The sequence below is a fragment of the Falco biarmicus genome, chromosome 6, assembly GCF_023638135.1.
Source record: "Falco biarmicus isolate bFalBia1 chromosome 6, bFalBia1.pri, whole genome shotgun sequence".
Taxonomy (NCBI): domain Eukaryota; kingdom Metazoa; phylum Chordata; class Aves; order Falconiformes; family Falconidae; genus Falco; species Falco biarmicus.
Genome location: NC_079293.1, coordinates 45,482,108 through 45,502,280, shown reverse-complemented (window position 1 = coordinate 45,502,280; position 20,173 = coordinate 45,482,108). Strand labels below are relative to the sequence as shown.

Sequence of the window (20,173 nt, the reverse complement as noted above, 5' to 3'; positions counted from 1 at the left end):
TCTACCATTCAAATAGGCTAAGACTGCTGATTCTTCAGAGAAATTAGTGTTTCTGCAATGGGCTGAAGTCTATGATAACATCGCTCAGACACTAAGTATGACAGCTCTCTGAGCAGCCACACAAGGTATGTTATCAGGGTAATGAGAAGGAATTGTAAAGTAAACAGTGACAAAGCTTCACAAACACCTGAATGTGAAGCATGCTAATCTCAGCAGCACCAACCTGCTTGCAAGCTCAAATGATGTTTCTGTGATATTAACTTGGTTGCAGTTTAAAAAGCAAGTGGAAAACTTTGTGCATACTGAAACGCTAGATTACAGAGTTGTATAATAAGTAGTTCTTCATTTCACCCACCTATTTTCAAAACCCCTTACAAAGAAGGAACTACGATTTTTACTACAGATCAGGTATTGAGGACACAAAGCATGATGTTCCTTCAGATTGAAGTACCACAGATCAGTGGCAGCAGCAGCAAGCAAGTAATTCTGCCACTGTATTTCTGAAATGCACTGGGACCTCAACCATGCACCTGGACTCACTTGGATAGGCAACATAAACACACACACAAAAAAAAAAAAAAAGGAAAACCAGCAAGCTGATACTGGCACATAAAAATCACAGCAAAGCTGCAGCAGACTGTATCTAATCTCAGGGGACACGCAGGGGGTAAACATTGGTAAATAACAAAGAAGAGTTTACAGGACAGTAGCAAGGAAAACTTGCCTGTGTTTACAGATAACTCCACCCAACACAAGTGGAAAGTACAGGCGCTAGAGTCTACGCACTAGATCTAGAAGATAGAGACTACTCACGTGGGCTGACAGAAAGGCAGAAGCTGACCTTGAAGCCCACATCCAGATGACAATGCTGAAAGATGTCAACCATGACGGTGGAAGGAAGCTGACTGTTAGCTGCCCCTGACAGCGCCCTTTAAGGCAATCCAGCCTTCTCTTCCCTGAGCTAGGTATCAAAGCTTTATCTACAACAATTCTTGGTGACTGAGCCAGTGATTCAGTCACTGTTCCTGTGACATCCTTTTTACCTCTGATCAGTGCTTCCAGCGAGAGGACCCATGCATCCTATCAGCAGAGAACACTAGCTGCACGATACTAATGCTTGGGGCGTGATCCTGAAATGTCTGAATGGATATGAATGTTCAAACATTTCAATGTTAACATTCATTAAATCAGGTTTTAAAACAACTGGGCAGGGCTTACATGCAAGTTCCTGCAGAATGCATGCTTAGGGGAAGAGGCTTGGCACCACTTGCAGTCTGAAACTCAATGACAGCAGGCAAGCTAGACTTTTAGGATTCAAAGATAATTAGCACTGCTTCAGTCACAAAATCGCATGGGAAAAACCTGCCAGCCCAAGCTATACCTACTCACTACACTTAAAAAACACTAGCATAACCACCTGTGGTCCTGCAAGGGACTAAGAAGCAGGACTAGTGGAGCTCATGCCAAAGGAGGAAAAAAGAAAACTCAAATGCATCAAGTCTCTCTTCTAGATAATTTTTTAAACTGGCACCTTGCTTTGTATTTTCACAGCAATGCTTTGCATTGTGATTAACGAGAAGACAGACAGTGCCCAACCCCATATTCAGGTCCTTCACAAGGTGCCCCAGTCAGTAGCTGACAGTGGTCTTCAGCAGCTTGTAACTCTGCTTGAACAGCTGCTTCTTTCAGGCCTCCTTGATAAGTGTCAGTAGCTTTTCTCTCCATTTCCTTCGCCAGTCCAACCTGACTAGGCCCCTTTCTTTTCCTGCACTTGTAATCAAATTTGCAGTTAAATCTATTTTAGGCCATGTTCATACAAACTCAATTTTTGATGAATCAGACTAGGCAGACCCATCTGATACAACCACCACAACTAAAAACATTACTTATATCCTTAAAGTGACTTGAGAAACTTAACACTATAAGATAGCTTGTCACATACACACTCCTTTAGGAATTGAATTGACACAAACAGGCTTTGCTGATAAATTTATTATTTAATCATTTCACATTCATGTATTGTATTCTTAATCACACACGCAAAAGGCTCCCATACTTTCAATCACAACTGTTGCTACTGCACTGGTAATGTGCCAAAGACTATACCTCTTCACTCACTCTGCTCCCGTTCCCCCCTTGGTTTTGTGCTTCCACCTGCTCCCTGTGATGTGTGATGTTTTTCTAAAGCCTGAAGTCTTGGACCCATGACATCTCATGGGAACCCCTGCTCTTCTTTCAAAGTTTCTGTGCATTTCAGTTGCAACAAAAGAACTGGAAAATATGACTGTAATGGGCTTAAAAATGAAAAGGAACTGGAAAATATTACAAGATTAATGGTTAATAAACCAAACACACAAGTTTGGGAAGTCTGAGCCATGACTGGGGTGGGGAAGACACTGTTTGGGATTGGTGATGCAGCACAACTCTTTAGGTGGCTTTGGGTAGTCTCCAAGAATAAGAGGCTTAATCAACTATTAAATAAGCAGCTATTAGAAATGCTTTGAAAAGCATCTTTAAAAAAAAAAGGGGGGTGGGGGGATTGGGGGTGGCGGGCACTGCAGGTTCCATGTCCTCTAAATTCTCGCTTTGCAAGAATAACACTTTCTTCTACTTTCCTCCTCACTGCCTATGCTACAAACTAAAACTCTTCCTGTGTAACCACAGTAATTCAGGTTCTCAAAATTAGCCATTCAGCAAGACCTCTGCAAGTTACTCTGCTACTCCAGAATTCGCAGAGGGCTGCAATAATTCCCTTCCCTCCCCACTCCACTACAAAAGCAGAATGCTGTTTAGAGAAAGCAGTGGCAAGACATCTTCATTGTCCACGTGAGCAAAAATTCCAGCTCATTGCAAGAGGACTGCCATATGTAATCACAACTACTCCAAATATCTTCCATAGACATTATATTACTAACATCTGTTTTTTCATATGCCATTATTCTATCTTCTACTGTATAGTCTAGCTAATATCTGTGCAGTACACTTGGCCTCTAAGAAAATTATGGCAATGTAATTTCAAGCCATAACTAATGTAATGTGTCAATAAAATGTGTTTATTTAAGACAGCAATCATCCCTCTCAACACATGACTGAATACAAAAGGGAATGTGCATCAGATTAATTCCTTTGTACTAATTTATAACTGCCACAGCTTTATAGATGTCTAATCTGAGAAACGCTTCTAATCAAAGTCCTGCAAACAGCTTCCTTGTTCATCAGATTGGACATTTCAATTATCTTCTGACCCAGAACATCTGACCCTATAGACCTGGGGTACACGACAGGGCTATGCCACCCAGCAACATGGCACCTCTTCTCTTCATGACCCCATGCTCCAAAGACCAAGAACTGCAGCTCTAGCTTGACTGGGGAAAGAGACTTAGTGGTGCCCAGCAACTGCTGGAGTGGCAACCAAGCAGGAGGGAAACAAACAAATAAATAAAAATCAACAGTTGAATGAGTCTTTGGCATACTTTAATGTGTCCTAAATATCTGTTAAAAGACTGTTGAGACTTCATTACAAAAAAAAACAAACCAAAGAAAGCCAACATCCATTCGGAGCTCATGTATTTTTAAGTATCCTTCCCTACAAGTTATTTTGTTGGGGTTGGCCTTTTTTTAAATACAAAGGGCACATTTAAATTGTAGAGATGATACCTCCATATAAAAAACTTATTTTTTTATAGCAGTATCTCAGACTAATCTGTGCTTGTTAACCCTGTCTCTAGGCTGATCTCAAAAGTACTCAGAGCCTACAAGTCGTATGGGTGATGCTATGACAGAGCTTCGGCTAGCTCTGTTATCAATAATCTTTTCAGTAAGGTAAAATGACAGAAGCCATTATCACAATTACAGTTCTGTTAGCTATATATTCAGAAAACAGATCAGCTTTGCACTGCAGAGTTTGCATTTAAAGATAATAAAGCACTACTTCAAGTACCCACCTTCATCAGTTGCTATAACCCTATCTAGTTTGCAAGGCTTAAAAAGCCTTTCCTGAACTGGAGCCAAGAAATCACAAGCATAGGAAAGGCAGAGGACGACAGGTATACGGTAATCCAAACAAAAGCACGAGGAAGCTTTCAAACATGCACACTGCAACAACTGACTTAGCAAAAACACTAATACCAGTGCCACATGAAAAATGACGTCAGTGAAACGTTCAACCATACCAACCTATACAGATAACAGTAGCAAAAAGTACCAGAGACTCATGACTTGCCTAAATTACTTATTAAACAAGCAAGCAGATATTTTTACTTCCCTTCTAGCTTTAACCTTTTAGGTCACAACAAAGGTTTAAAATAAAAACAAACAAAAAAATAAATAAACCCACCCCCAAACCAAACAAAACACAAACCCATAAGAAGAAAACCACCAAAAACTCCCCAAAACTCCACACACAAAAAAACCCCCCACACCACACAGGAAGGTACCAAGAACTCAGTGGGTTAGCTCCAAATCTTTTCTACTGGGCATAGTTTATACCAAGGTTTCACAAGCAACCACTTTAGGCTCAAAATATGCCTTTGGACAGTTAACTTGTATTCTCACATCCTGCCCAAGGAAGAAGAACACATTAGCAGATGTCCTGAAATCATGACAGCTGCCAACAATCTAAGGTCACTACTTGAAGATTTGCAAAGCTGTGCATTATTAACATCTACCTTCACCTAAAAATCAAGACAATACTGTCTTTGCAAGATGCTATCAAGTAAAACTATAAATTACAAACCAATTCAACTACACACTCATTTTTTCTTATTATTCTTTTTCTTTTTTTTAATCATAAGTAAAACAAGAAAAATTACATACTAATGCCTAGTGTTAGAATCATAATATGCCTTTGCAGGGATGCACTCAGTCACACAGCCACAGGTCAACGTTGTTTACCTAGGGCTCTCCAGGTCTGCGAGAAAAAGCCAGCATTCCCATAAACAAACACGTTTAAAACAGAACCATTTGTCAGAGTGCTTTGCATCATTTCTAGTCTGCAACTGAGAACACAGCGAAGTAGAGAGTCGAAGTTTAATAGCTAAGCATCTGCATGGACCTGAGAACAATACCAATATTCATTAAGAGGCCGCTCTCAAACTGCCATCTCATATTTTCAAGACAAGCACCCTATTAATACATTTTCTAACCTTAGCATAACTCTTGTGTTTTCATCCCAAAACACCCACACACACATTGGTAAAGAGTTCCCAAAATTATGACAACTACGTGCCACACACACCAGGAAAAAAAAAAGAAAAGTAAAAAAAAAGTAAAAATAAATCTCAGAGAAGCTATATATTGTGCCTTGCCAATCACAGTGAATTGCACAGCCAGGAGTTGCTACAGCCAGATTTAGCTTTGTACAAGCTAACAGAATTCCTTTATAAATTTAGCTAGAGGCACGGGCAACAAACGCTTGTGGAAATTTGAACCGCAACTCTCCAGCAGCAAAGTCTGTTCGCTCCAAGAATGAAACAGTAGCAAAAGAAGACTATTAGCCGGCTCTTATTACGCAGCTTTAAAAACACCTATAAGTCATCAGGTTCTCTAGACAGCATTATTAAATTGCTGAAGTACCCCCAAACATTAAAAGAAAAAAGGCAGGCCACAGTTCTTTCTGAGCCTGCCAATTAATAATTAAGGGAGGAAAAAAGCCAACTAAAGGCAGACCATATTGGAAGCCAGCTGAACATACACTAAATTTGTTTCAGGTCCTTTTCCCTGATAGTCGGAGCACTGTGGCTTGTGAAGAAAGGTGATGAGTGCCTCAGGTCTGTCAACGCTAACCGAAGGATGAGCTCCACAGGGCTTCTCCTTCAACTGGAGGGACAAAACCGGGACAGGCAACCCGCAAAGCGGGGGAAAAGCCCGGGCAGGAGATGCAGAACGCACCCAGGGTCCCACAGGACGGCAGGACACCGCGCTGTCCCCCACTGCCGCTCCGTCTTCTTCCCTCCCCAGAACCCGCAGTCCTGCTACTCAAGATCAATCACATCGCTAACCCCCATTAGGCCACCGCTTATCACAATCCGATTAACGTTACTTTAAAACACCAAAAATCGAGGGCTTCTTGGGAGCGGAGTTTTCCAGAAGTCACAGGTTTGCTAAAGCATCTGCACAAAACTCGGAACGCCGTGCGATTTTACCGCGTATTGAGAGAAACGCCGCCCCCCGCGAAGAGACCCGGCGAAGCCCCCCGGCCCCGCGCAGCCCCCGGCCCCGGCGGGGCGCCCAGACACAAAGCGCCGCGGCGGAAAGCGAACCGCAGCCGGTGACCGCCGCCGCCCCGCTGGCAGCCGGGCGCAGGGTGCCCGCCCCGCCGGCTGCCACAGGCGGGGAGCGGCGCGGGGGGCGGCGGGGCTCGCACAAAGGCTGCGGGGCACCAAACGCCCGCTCCCCCGCGGCCGCCCCGCCGGGGCGGTTTCAGGGGGCTGCAAGACACCAGGTGCCTCCGGCGACCGACCACCCGCCCGCACCGGGCCGGGCCGGGCCGGGCCGTGCGCCGCCGCCGCCCCCTCCCCGGCGCGCCCCGCGCGAACAAAGCCCCCGCGCTCACCGGCGGCCGCCGCCGCCTCGATCCGTCCTCGGCCCTCGCGCCGCCGCTCCGCCTCCCGTTTAAAATCCAGGCGCAGGGCGCGGGCCGCTCGCCCCCCGCCCCCGTAACTCCGCCAGCGGCTGCGCCCCTCGCAGCGCCCGCGGCCGCGCCCCGGCTCCCTCCGTGCGCTCGGGCTCCGGGCAGCGGCTTCACCGCCAAACTTCCTCCTCCTCCCGGGCGGGCAGGGGAGTCTGTGAAACTCCCCTCCTCCATGCAGCTCCCGCAGCCCAGCCGCTGCCCCAGCCCCTCCCAGGGAGGCCCGGCCCGGCCCCGGGCTGCAGCTGACTCCGCTCCCCTTCTCCTCCTCCTCCTCCTCCGCCTCCCCCAGAGGCTGGGAAAGGGGGGAAAGAGAGAAATTAACCACTCGGACTTGCCTCTGGAGCCGAGCCAGAGAGAGCAGTCGGATTACAGCTCCGGGAAGAAGGGAGGAAAAGAAGAGAGGGGGAAAAGCCCAGCTACCGTTTGCAGGCAGGGAGCAGGCACACGGGTCCCCTGCCCTCCCTCCGCGGCCGCGGCGCCGCCCCTCTGCCCGGCCGGGAGCCCCCTCCCCACCCCGCCGAGCCGAGCCCTCCGCCAGCTTCGCTCCGCCGCCGGTTGTACATCCAGCGATGTAACGCACAGCACCGCTATGGACTGGTGCGGGCTCCTGTAGAGGAGTCCGCAGCGCCAAAACGCGAAATCAATCCGTAAAAAGCAAATTCAAAGAGTTTTTTTAGAGACTACACCTGCCTCCTGGCAGCCTGCCTGGCCATCTTCTTTGAAAAAGTGAGTTTAAAGTTACTTTTTAATTGATTTTTCCTAAAATGTTGTGTAAGACATGCACCAACAGAGAAACTGCCTGAATTCTTCACACTTGTTCAGTGGTCCTTATTCTTCCGAGCCCTAAGAAAACCCTTGGTTTCCTGCAAAACCTTCTTCCGTAACTCACGTTCAGTAAAGCTCCGCTGCTTTTGTTCTGCAACATGATTTCTCCCTTTACTCATGCTGATATACAGCATTTGGAATATGAGGAAATTTGGGAGGTTAACATAGTTCATAGTTTTTAGATGTCAAAACAAGTAATTACAGCAGGAAGTTTCAGTGTTTGCCCTCATCTTACCTGTTCTCACGGGAATCCTTAAAAAAAAAAAGTAGTCTGGCGGGGTCTGTTTCTGTATCATTAGTTCAAAAGCCCAGAGCTCTTTCCCAACATGCACATTGAATATGCTTCAGACCACTGCTGATTCTTAAAAGATTAACACATTTCTTTATTAATTTTGGCCACATTTCAAACCAAAGGTTTACATGTAATAAGTAGGACTATATTAGCTTCTCAACTAAAGAAAAAAAGTAATCCCCACCCTCAAGTGTTTTCATGACAGCCATTGTTACGCACAACATTCATTCACGTTGCAGAATTAGAGCAGAGTTATCACCAAGGGGTAAGTCCTGCTCCACCCCTCCTTCCTTGCCAGCCACTGTCCTATCCTTGCAGGAGAGGCAGATCACAGAAGGCTGGACTCCATGGGTAATACTCTGGAATGGCTCTCTACAAAGTTGCTCAATGGGGCAAGCAGAAAGCACAAGTAATTTCAGATATTCACTAGTAGCTCCACTAAGCCCAGCCCACCAGTCATGACCTCCTGTACTGCATGGCTACTCTGTATCTGAACTCAGCATCCAACTGAGCACACATCCTTGCCTCAGCACACTACACTCGGACCTTGCACTGGGGATAAAAATTTGACCCTCGTTTGCATACAAAAAAAAAAAAAAGCATCAAAACCCTCTCTAGTGAAAAATATTGGGAGAGAAGCATTTATAACTCTTTCCCATTGAGGGAATCAGGGAACGTTTTCCCTTTATGAACAGATCTTTCAAAGATGATAATAAACTACTGGTTGATGCATTTAACTTGGGCCAAATTAAAACAAATGAAAATGCACACACATCCCCAAATGGGAAATATAAGAACAAAACCCCCAAACCACAAAGTGTTCCAAGTTCCTTTAAGAAACTGTACAGTCTCTGCAAATATGTTTTAAAGGCCTTACATGATCTGTTCCATATGGAGTTTGTTTTTCCTCAGTGCTGTGACTAACAGGAAAAACCTTCAAGAGAAGTCTCATCCTCTCTCTTCATCCTTCTACCTCCCTTTCCCCAAAGGACTGATCATGAGCCAGTCTGGTTTCTGTTTGCTTGTGCTAAAAATAGCGTTCCAGTGGACTGACCAAATACCTCCAGTTTTATGTCGACTGACAGAGTACAATCATTGTTGCAGAAAGAATGATAGAAGTTTAAACGTCGAGCTTTACAACACTGTAATACAAAACCACGTATCTGGAAAATCACCAGTTTTTGAAGGCATTAGCTACATGAAGAAACCATGAGAACTCATCTCTGAAGGGAATCCAGGTGACTGGATTGGTAAAAGGGCATGAGTGACAAGAAGACTGCAGGCAGGCAAACCTTTCTCCCGGGTGTTGCCTGTGCATCAGAAGTAGTACAGGCAAGAACACCTCATGTTGCGGAGGTTCCCAAACAGCTTGCTCCATCACCCTCGGCAGTGCTCCTGTGCACAGGCAAAAGATAAGCCTCTGCTTCCCCCACCTCCATCTTTTTCTGCTCTCTCTCACAGCATCTCTCATACCCTCACACAGTAGGACCTCTGCCTTTCACTCACACATGAAGTGGGATCCAGCTCCATTTGTCAGTTCTTCATCTCTGTCCCTCCTGCTGCCTTTGCAGTCAGGAACTCACACCACTGATGAATCAGTATCTTCCACACTGGTGGTCAGGACTTGCCTTCATGTACCACTTGAAAGTGGTTTGCTTACTATGGTTGGGGATCTGTAACCTCATGTTATTTTCCCCTTCGGGATTTTCCTTTCTTTTAAGAAGTCTGCTTATATCGACTAGTCTCTCCATAGCTTTGTACAGATAGATATGCTTTTGAACATCATAGCATTTCTTTACATCACCAGGACTGAATCTCATCAGTTCTGGTATTTACGTTTTTCTCATTTTGGCTGTGACTCGGCGAAACTGTACGCAATGCTGTTAAACATACAGAAATCTGTGTTGCTTCAGTTTTGCTGACTGATGATGAATTTCAGCATGCACTTGAAGACAAGCACAAGTATATCCATTCCGAGTTAGAATCTGGAGAAAAATAAATCTGTCCCTACAACAGCAGAAAACTGCTACTTACTTGTAAAGACACCACATACACACACACGCTTAAGAGACAAAAAAGACATGTCCCAGATTTGATTGTCTCGGGGGAGGGGTGGTGTTCTGTAGAAGCAAACAGTTGCATCCATGCCATGTACAAGGGGATAAGGCAGGGAAAATGGATGTAATCTTAACCTGGGCTCTCCCTAGTCAGCCTAAATAATTAAAAAAAATAATCTGCAATGTGCTTCTTGCCTAGCATCCAAATTAATTATTCCACCCACAATACAATTTAATTGGCAGGCACAGGTATACTCATTTGCTTTGCAAAGCAGTATTATTAAGTGTGGGGGCTTTAGATCATACCCCTGTCTAATAGAACATACTCTTCCATGTATACTAATGCCAAGGAGTACACAATCATTCCAGTAATTATATGTTCTAGTAAAATCATTAACATCAAATAAAATACTATCATACTTATTTTATGCCTGGGTCCTGTAGGTAGATGAGATAAATAAGCTTCCAATTTTTTTCACATAGGTTAAGTCTTTACAGCAACAGCTGCTAAAACTTTTAATCATAGACTGCAAAGTTCAAAACGTTTTACTCCTACTCTTACTACAAAGTTTAAGTGGAAGCACTTTAAATACAAGATGACTGCGTGCCACTTGCCTTGGGAAACAGCTAGTGCATGTAAAGAATGGGAGTAAGATGATGAAGTTTAGTGGTTATGAGTATGAAGACAGTCAACATAAGAAAAGAACAAGATACTGTACAGAAGGAATTGACTTAATCTTTCTAGGGAGATGGTTTGATTCCTTCTTTGTCTGGGAATGTTTCTATGCAGAAGTAAATATCTTTGAGATCACTTGCTTTTCCACATAGCAGCGTTGCTTGGATCCTCTACAGATGCAACTGTATTTCTTAAAAAAAAAAAAAAAAAAAAAAAAAAAAACACACAGACCAGCTGCAATTTTCACAAAATAGACTTCTGGTAAATTCAAAAGCTAACACAACTACCTTGTCAGCTCAGGTCCCAAAATCAATAGAAGCCTTGGTCCTTAAGCACAACCTCCACTTCATTACGCTTTCTTAAGCATTATGGTAGATAACAGCCTTCTACATTTCCCATCTGTTCTCGTCCAGAAAGTTTTTTTTGCTGGCTTATTCCTGAAAATATTTGCATCTACAGCCTTACAAACAAAAACCATGTTTCAGCCTTACAAGAGCTTATGTTCTTCCCAATGATTTTTTTTTTTTTTTTTGAGTGCTTTAGGTTATAAGGCTAAAAGTGAGCAGTTAATTTCAACCTTGTAGACAAGGATGGCTTTCAACCATCCTGCTCTGGAAGAAAGTCACCACTAGTCCCACTCCACACTTCTCATACCAAAACCACCAGGTAAGGACGAACCATTACAACCCCTCCAGAACGCAGGATGCTTACCCCTTTTCTCTTGACAGGACATTCAAAAACACTCAAAGCAGGAGCCCAACCATTCCCTCTTCTCTGTTCAGTTGCTTGCATAGCAGAAAAGCTTACTGGATGCACAGGAGGTGCTTGTTTCTCAAAACTCAGCTGTTTCTTTTTACCTTAAATTGATTATTCAGAAAAATATTAAGATATGCCACAAGAGGCCTTTGGCTTGTGTGTTTGATTTAGGGGCTGCAAGATCATGTCCTTTAAAAGGTTTTTTTCTTGATGCATGCTTTGTGGTGACTCCACATGCACAAAAAAAGCAATATCAATTCTGAGGTCTTGTGAATGCAACAAAGAGTACATTGGAGTCACTTTAAGCAGCAACTAAGCTACTTCTCAACACTGCTAATACAGGTTGCTCAGATGGCAGACAAGCTCATCTAATTACAGGAATTCACTTCAACTTAAAGGAAACTCCTTCAAACGTATAACCACTGGTTTCTTCTGGCTCATCTAGCTTATTAAAAGAACTTTTACTACTTACATTAAAACCTTGTGGTTCTCTACTTTCAGCTGTGCCTTTTAAAGCACAATGCTTCACCATAATTAGACTAATTGTTTTAAGCTATCATCTGAGTAATGAGTAATAACTAAGCTTTTTTTTAGGCAATAGACTGAATTCAGCCCATAACTAACCGCTCCAAGATCACCAACCAGTCCCTGGAGTATTTCTCTCAAGCACAACTGGCCCAAGGTTCTCCCTTGGATTTAGTCTGGTTTGCTGCTATCAGAGAGCAATGACCCCCAGAGCAGGTGGTTTGCAAGGGTAGTTATCTGGCTGTGGATCTGGGAGGATCCCGAGGGGCAGATTTGCAAGAGGATGCTAAGAGAACTGTAATCTCCTTTGCTGTATCGCTGTCTAATGCAGCACGCATTCCCAATTGCCTATTAGATAACTGCTGTGCCACTGTTCAGCCATCCCAATCCTCATCAAAGCTGCATCCTGTGCTGTCCTAAGCTACCAGGCAACAGCAAAAAGCTATCTTGAGGAAATACTTTTCTATCTCTAGCCACCTAGGAGTGGCAAAAGCCAACCAGGTCACAGGCAGCAGGCATAATTCATCACAGCCCTCAGGCAAGTTTAAATTACACTGAACAACTCGTGCTCAGCCACTGCAGACTGGTCAGGGGAAGGTGATATATCAGATGCTATCAAGCCAGAACAAAGATTTAACAAACCCGCTCTGGTTTCATTCTGTACATACCTACATGAGTGCAGACAAGGCAGCAGAAAAGGAAGTCCCAGAGCCTTATCAGGAGTTGTAATGATCAAGGCTGTTAACCCCCGAATGGGAACTTGCATTGACCTTGGTCAGTACCTATCCAGAAGAAAGATGTAAGCCCTAAAATGAAAATCTGTCATTGACAAAAAGACAGAGAATGTCTTACATTTTTCACAATTCTTGCTACCTACGGTACAGATAGATGCTTTTGATTCTTTAGTAGTTGCATATAGCAAAGTAAAAATGCAAAGTACTTCAAACAGAAGGGAGGAAAAAAAAGCAGTACATCACCCTCAGACAAGGAGGGTTGAGTGGAGAGAGAAACCTCAGAGAAATAATGAAATAAGGCAGAAAAATAAAAGAAGAAGGGGGGGGGGGAGAAACAAAACAACAACAAGAAACCACTGAAGTATTATGTATTATGGTCAGTGGTTTGGTATGAAATGTGATGTTAATTTCTTTTATTTAGTGTAGAAGGTTAGCACAGAAGGCTGGTACAGGAGAACAACCCAAAATTAAAACCAGAAACAACATCACTTAGAAAACACAGTGTATTGCAGCATCTTGTAAATACTTGTTTGTATGACATGGCCTATATAGGTATTCTATCTCTGGTCACAAAGCAATTATCCATATCAAAAAGTATGACATTTGAATGCTAATGTAACAGAAGAAGTTCCCAATAATTCTGAGGCATAACTGAGTATCAGTTTTCAATGTTTTCAAAGAAGAATTCCACCAGTCAAGCAGTCAGTACATTGTATTATTATTGCAGATGCAAGAGTTACCAAATGAAGTCACATCAAAAATTGCAGTCTTTGGAAATAGCAGATCAGAGAATCCCGGAGATTTCAGTGTCCCAGAAACTAAAATGCCCAAATTTCACTGAATACTGTTACTAGCTTACTGTGCTATCTCAAGAGATGGCATATGAAATCACCTTCAGAATATCTTTTTCTTAGCCACAGACAAAGCAACTGATGCAAGAAAGAGACAAAAGTCTGTTCCATTTCCTCAAGCCTTCAGCTTTATGAAACATCTGGCCCAGGACAGTGCCCCACTACAACACTTTGAACGAAAAAGCCAACAAACACTTACATCTGTTAACTGCCTGTAAATCTAAGCAGCTGTGTTGTGAGTCATTTCAGAGCTGGCTAATAATTGAATAAACAATTGTAATTATTCTCCATGAAACTCCCATGTTTTCTTTCAGTCTTGGCATCTCCTCTTATGAAAACTGTACAAGTTAGGGTGCAACCACACAAATTCAGTCAACTATGACAATGTTTACCTAATACCTCTGGTCTGCCAACCATCACGGAGCACATCCTGGTTATGGGCAACTAATAGTAATCATTTCCAAATATTCCAAATCCAGTGATCAGAAACTTACTAAAAGAGTGATATTTTTGAAGGCCCTCAAATAACAGTGCCATTTCTTATTTATACTGCAATAATGCTTACAAGGCACAGCGACCAATGCACTGCATACAGCCCTTGTAGAAAATGAGAAAGTGATTCCTACACCAGACAATTTATAGTCTAAGTGGTGTTGAGATTGTCCTGAACCTTTGAGTAAAGGTAGCTTAAATTTCAGCTGAAAAGGAGGTCCTTTTTTCTAGATCAGTGGTCTTCAGCCTATGGTCTACTTTTAGGAGACCTTGAAAGATAACTGAGAAAGGGAGTTTTACTTTGATAGGCATAGATTCACTCTACAGGGGCCCACAAATTTGAAACAGGTTGAAAATACTAATCTGGATGTATTTGTAGCCTATGCCATGGAATTGCATTCTTGTTCATTTATGTGATGGGATTATAACCACACAACTGGCTAAACAAGAGAGGCAGTCACCCTGAGAAGTGTATTGAGAGAGACACTGGAAGGGGGAAATATTCCTGGGCTCCACTGACTTCTGCTGCCTTCCAGCAAAGGACCACAGACTCATCCATGCAGACTGAACAGTTAGCAGCAGCAACTGCAAAAAAGCTGAGAAAGAAGGACCTAGGAGGCAGAAGATCTCACCTTGGTTCTGCAATGTGTTGGAAAGAGTAAAATCAAGCTCTAGGGTCTGTAAAAATCTATAGATTTTACTGCCAGATAAAATAAATCCCGTTAAAACTCATGAGATTTATAGGAAAAGTTTGTAATGTGAAGATCCTCTACTGGTGAGCAGATAGCTTTGCTGCTGTGACTAATTCAGCCTACGTTAGCTTTGCCAAGGCCATAAAAGTTTCAGGCTGTTTTATTGACACAAATACTGCTGGAAAAAGCTCCGACACCCCTCCAGCTGCACATTTCTTTCCACCTACAAGACACTGCTGCAGGTTACACGAGACTTCTTAGTTTATCTAGGAAAAAAAAAAAAAAAAGCAACAGTGCTTGTGTCTGGAGGCTAAATTTGCTTTAATACCTAACAACTATCTTGTTTGCCATTCCTGGAAGAAGATAGTCACAGCTGTGCTTCCCTGAAAACAACCACATAAGTGTTGCACGCTGCTGCACAGAGCTCCCCTTTATAAGAGTGTATGTTAATAAGGGTAGGAGATATCCTGTGAGAGGAACAAGTCCAAAAGTGCAGGCACAGCCCAGGGTGAAACAGAGTCCGAGGGCTGACACAGCGGGGAAAAAAAAAGGCTAAACAAGGCCAGTGAGCTTGTAAATTTGGGGTTTTTTTACCTGCAGAGTGAAGGTCTGTTTTAACTACAACAGATTGCTATGGTCAACAGGTATTACAATTATTATTCTGAAACTTATGGACTGGTATGACATAAAACTGATTCACTGGAAAGCAATACCTATAGATACAGGCACTGTTATTTGCTTCTTTGTATAAAAACAAGTCAGTCACAGAGATCTTTCTTTGTCTACCATACAGCTGATGTGCGTGGTAGACAAAGAAACACTTTTTCAGCATATTTCTCAGAATAAGGTCCCTTTTGACAGTAGCTAACAAGCAAAGGAACATCTTTATTTGAAGTCCACATTAGAGGCAGAACATTTGTCTTTTCTGCCTTAATCACTTGAACTATGTAAGGCAGTTCTTTTTTCTACCTTTTTTCTTTTCATTAAAAAAAAACCCACTTTTACGCCGTCTTTCTTTAGGCCTAGGACTGTGTGTTTTGACAGACTGAGTCCATGGGCCTATTATATGCTTCCACAAAACAAATTAAGCCAAATGCTTGTTCAAATCAGTTGCTCCTGTCTGGGGAAAAAGATTTAACAAGTGGAAAAAAAAAAAGAAGAGGTTTGTCCCAACGCACCAAATATCTTGAGAAATCTCTCTCACTCTGCAACCTACCCTTTTGCTGCCTTTCTTATTTTTTGAGTTCTTGGTGGGGATCTTGAACTAATCATGACTGTTCTATCACTGCATTCGTTGATGCTCTGGGCCAATTTTTTTGCATAGCAGAACAGAATTTCAGAAGTAACCATGAAAATGGAATAAATGTCCCCAGAAAGAAAGAGACCTCAGATGTTATCCTATATTACCATCTTGTTTCTTTTGCATATTAGAAAAAATATAGCACCACATATTACAAAGATAAAATATTGAGTCTAGAAAACACTGTGCTGCAAGCAGATTTTGCTGCAAGCAGGTTTTCCATGTAGAACACACTCAATGCGCAAAGGAAGACACTTAAATGTTATAGCAGGAGCATACTGACAGAAGAGAAATAGACTAAGAGAGGCAAAAAAGATCTTTTCTGATCTGTCCCATATCCCTTTCTGGAAGGCTGGCTTTTCCACCTAGGAAGATACTCCAAAGCAGAAAAAGTAGCACGCAACAAAAAAAAAATACTCTCAAAAGGGCAATCAGAGAGAAAGTGTGTACACATATCCTTCCTTTTGAGTAGCCTTTCCTGAATATTACCTCAGCTGTCTGCTGAGCCCTCGTGGAAGGGGTTCCTTTTTATTAAAACAAGTAATAAAAACCTTCCTCTCCATATTTTGGAGCCAGCAACTCTCCTCAGCAGCAGCAGTTTCCAAAGCTTTTATTGCACATACAGACTTTGCACCGAGCTCTGCTTTTGTTTCATGGCACTGGCCATCATGCAGCACTGGAGATGCTCATGTCCTGCATCCTGCCCATTTGCCACCCAACATGACCCCTTCCAGGACTCAGCTCCATGCAGGTTATGCACCTGCCTTGGCTGGGATCTTAGAGACAACACCTTTAGACAGTGCTGTTCCACCTAAAGCCCAGCAGTAATTAATGTGCAGTCATTCATCAACTCAGTCTCTGCCTGAAGAAAATTCTCAGCAGTTCCAGGCTAAAGGGGGATATATACTCGTAGATATGCTGCTTGTGATTGCTGTAGCAGGCTAGTGCTAAATTACAGGCATATATAGAATTTCATATATATATGTGTGTATATAAAACATATATAGACTCAGAGGAAAATTTGTATTCTTCCGTTTGAAGAACACTTTGATTTTGGACAATGCTGCTAAAATAAGTAGTAAAAGGAAATTTAAATTAGCCCTGGATATTTCTCTCAAGGAAAGAGGTTCCTTCCAAAATTCCAGTGAAAATTGGCTTTGACCTGGCAGATTTATGAGGCTTTGAAACTTTCAGTTGGAGCCTAAGCAATACTTTGGTTTGTGTTTAGAATAATAACACTCCTTAACTGAGGCAAAGAGGGGCGGTGACACCACTATTTATGGCTTGTTGTCCCTCTCAGTTTCTGCACAGGGAATGCAGCTGGACTGGTTGTTGCTTTTACAATTACTGCACACTTTTTGTATTAGAAACCCTCACGTATTGAAAAAAACACAAAACTGCTCCTCCAGAACAGGGGATTAATTAAAATGAAGAGCTTTTTGAAAATGATGTTTTCAGTTGATGTTGCTTGTCTTCTTCTTCAAGCTATTTGTGTGCGTTTGTTCAAAAACCTCAAAATTTCCCCCCCAATCCAAGAACACTAGCAACTTTTAAGTCAAAGCTGAGACCTTCATACATTTCAAGGTTCTGTCATCTGAGGCCAAATGAAAAGCACTAAATAACACAGTATTAGCAATAAACTGCCAGTCATCAGCACAGAAACTTGACGAAGCTGTTTTGTCTTCTTAAATGGGTTCCTACATGAAGTGCTGGAAAATTAGAAAGCTGAAAATATCACAAAAAGTTTGTGCAACATTTTTGGCAGGTGGACATACAAATATAGTTTAAAATTTAGTTTTCTTGCCATTCTTTTAAGATTGCTCAAAGTTTGTGTAACTCTTACCTGAGGTTTTCTTAATATGCTGAAAGTACTTCTTTCTGTACAACCTTCTAAAATCGGCTCAGTAATTTACTTTGCCTTTTCTAAGTGGAGAGAGTGACTAAAATGGGAATTTTTTTCCTATTGAAAAACCAAATAGCATTGTTTCTACTTTTACACAAGAATTCAAGAGCTGCAGAATCAATAGGCTGTTTCATATCCCATCATCTGCAGATACTGGGCTGAAAGCCAGTTTCTCCATAATGGCATTGTTTAGCCTACAGTTTTGGTCATACTGTAATTCTAGATAATTGATTGCTGGTTTGTTTGAGTTAGCACAATTGAAAATGGTAATGTAGACATCCAAGAAATATTTGGGGCAGAACAGTTCATTAATCAAGGTTACAGCATGTCCAAAACTTTAAACCAGACTTGGTTCAGTTGGATATAACCCCTCTCAGCTCTCTCCCACCTGACAGTCAGGAACTCCACATCTCCCTGCAGTCTGCTGCACTGATGGAAGACCCCTTTCATCAGGACCTGGGCTGTGGTATGTCAGTCTTTTGATTACCACTCAAAGCAAACAGAATCCCTAGAGACAAAGCAAACCTTCCACCCAGTCCCCAGCACCAAAGGGAGACGGGATGATGTACTCACTAAAAAAGCCAAACCAGATGTACTCAAGCACCTTACCCCCAGCAGTGCAGACAGCTGAAGTAGCAAAGGTTGCTGCAACTAAACCTTTCCTTTCACCTCTACTTCACATTTGAGTGTGAAAGAAGCTGTTGTTTTCTGTCATTTCACATGTAACGACCACAGCATAGTCATGGATGGTTCCTCATGGAGGACAGAACTGTGCAAAGCAGAACCCTTCTTATTATTAGCAAAAATATCAAAATTATGAACAGACACATGTAATTACATTTAAGCACCCAAATGAAGAAGAATGATGGTCATTCTGATAGTAATGTAAGAAGCCAAAATGTTACATTTTTTTAGCACTATCCTATAAAACATAGTGGATATGAAAAAGCATAACTGATCTGGACACTCAGTACAGCATTTTGGACTGATGTAATAAAATAAATGAAAAAATGGTATCATTCTTTAGGTTGCACATCCCTCAAACTATAAGAGGACTTGCAATTCAGGATCTCATGGTGCAGCTGTAGTCCCACTGGTAGGCACTGTAACATAGATGGGATTTGGATGTGTTTACTGTTCCATTGTCTGACTTTATCCCCACGTAGCGTGGCTCACTAGATGACACAATGGTTTGAGTCTTCACTGCTGTTCAGCTTTCACCACCCAAAGAAGAGATTTAATGACAGAAAATTGTAACTTTGAATTTCATAGTGTAATGAGTTTGTAATAGCCAGGCTGGAATTTGAGCACTGGTCTCTTGACTCCTAGCTATGTGTGTTAATCCCAGAACTACCCTGGTGAGCTTGCATACTATTTTATATCTGTGTTACAAGGCATGAACTTCATGAAAAAGTTGCACCTGGCTTCAGAAGCCAGATAATAGTATACATACCACTTAGAGCGGACATCAGACTTGACTCTTACCTCTCTATCTGGAATGGCTGACAGCAGCTCGCCACAAATGTTTTGGGAGAACTTGTATTTCTTATCTTTCCTCTTACACACATCAGTAAAAAGTCTTTAGTGTACTTACAATGGACTGAACTCAAACAGAGCTGGTCCCCACTGCCTGAGCTCTGCCCACCATAGAGTGTCACAAGCAGTTTTCAAAGTGCAGAATGATTAATGACAGCTCAGCCTGGGGATGCTGAGAGGCTCAGACTCATGACTGATGCATGTGAAAAGACTGGGGAACAGGGGGTGGTCAGGTCTGAAAAAACAAAACCCATCACTGAAATCAGTGAAAGCTGCTGACAATTGTTTTTGCACACAGAGGTTATTTCTAAACATAAGAAAACTTACTGCTGCTAAGTGCTCTTCTCTGTTTCCTTTCCTCTTGTTACAACCGTGATCTTCCTACCATAATTAAAAAGGAAATCTGGAAGTAGGAAACAAGTCAAGAGGCAGCCCCACTTTTATATAAGGAGACTTCCATGTTCCATGGAAGTATTATTCTTAAAATAAGGAGAGTGTTTCTAGTTTTGATACTCTTTATTAATAAATTGAACTTCACCAGTCAACCATTATATTGATAAATTTATTATATTTTATATATTTAACTTCCTTGTCCTAGGAGATCAAGACCTCAAAACTAGATGACAGATGTGACCTCTGAGAGTTTATCTTGTGTGTGAGGACAGAGAGAGCAGATGGCTAGAGGTGAGATTAAAGAAGCAATGATGTCCTAAAGCCAAAGGTTTTAGACTATTTGTCTGTTTTTCTACTGTCTTAATTTCTGTCACACAGGTTTCTCTCCTTGGAGTACAGCGAAGAATATACCAAAAGCAAAGAGACAAACCCAATGCTCTAATAGCAGCAGATTGGCTAAACGAAATTAACACTCTTGTAATTCCTTCCCTGAGAAGCCTCATCCCCAAA

At 42.3% G+C, this 20,173-nt stretch overlaps 1 protein-coding gene across 1 annotated transcript in view; it reads right to left on the bottom strand.

The window, feature by feature from the left end:
* PLEKHG1 (pleckstrin homology and RhoGEF domain containing G1) overlaps nucleotides 1–6,793 on the bottom strand; it is a 136,202-nt gene extending 129,409 nt beyond the window's left edge. Inside the window, exon 1 of the mRNA XM_056343794.1 lies at nucleotides 6,554–6,793. The gene's annotated coding sequence lies outside the window, so the exon portion shown is untranslated. The remainder of the gene's footprint in view (nucleotides 1–6,553) is intronic.
* Nucleotides 6,794–20,173: the final 13,380 nt, after the last annotated feature.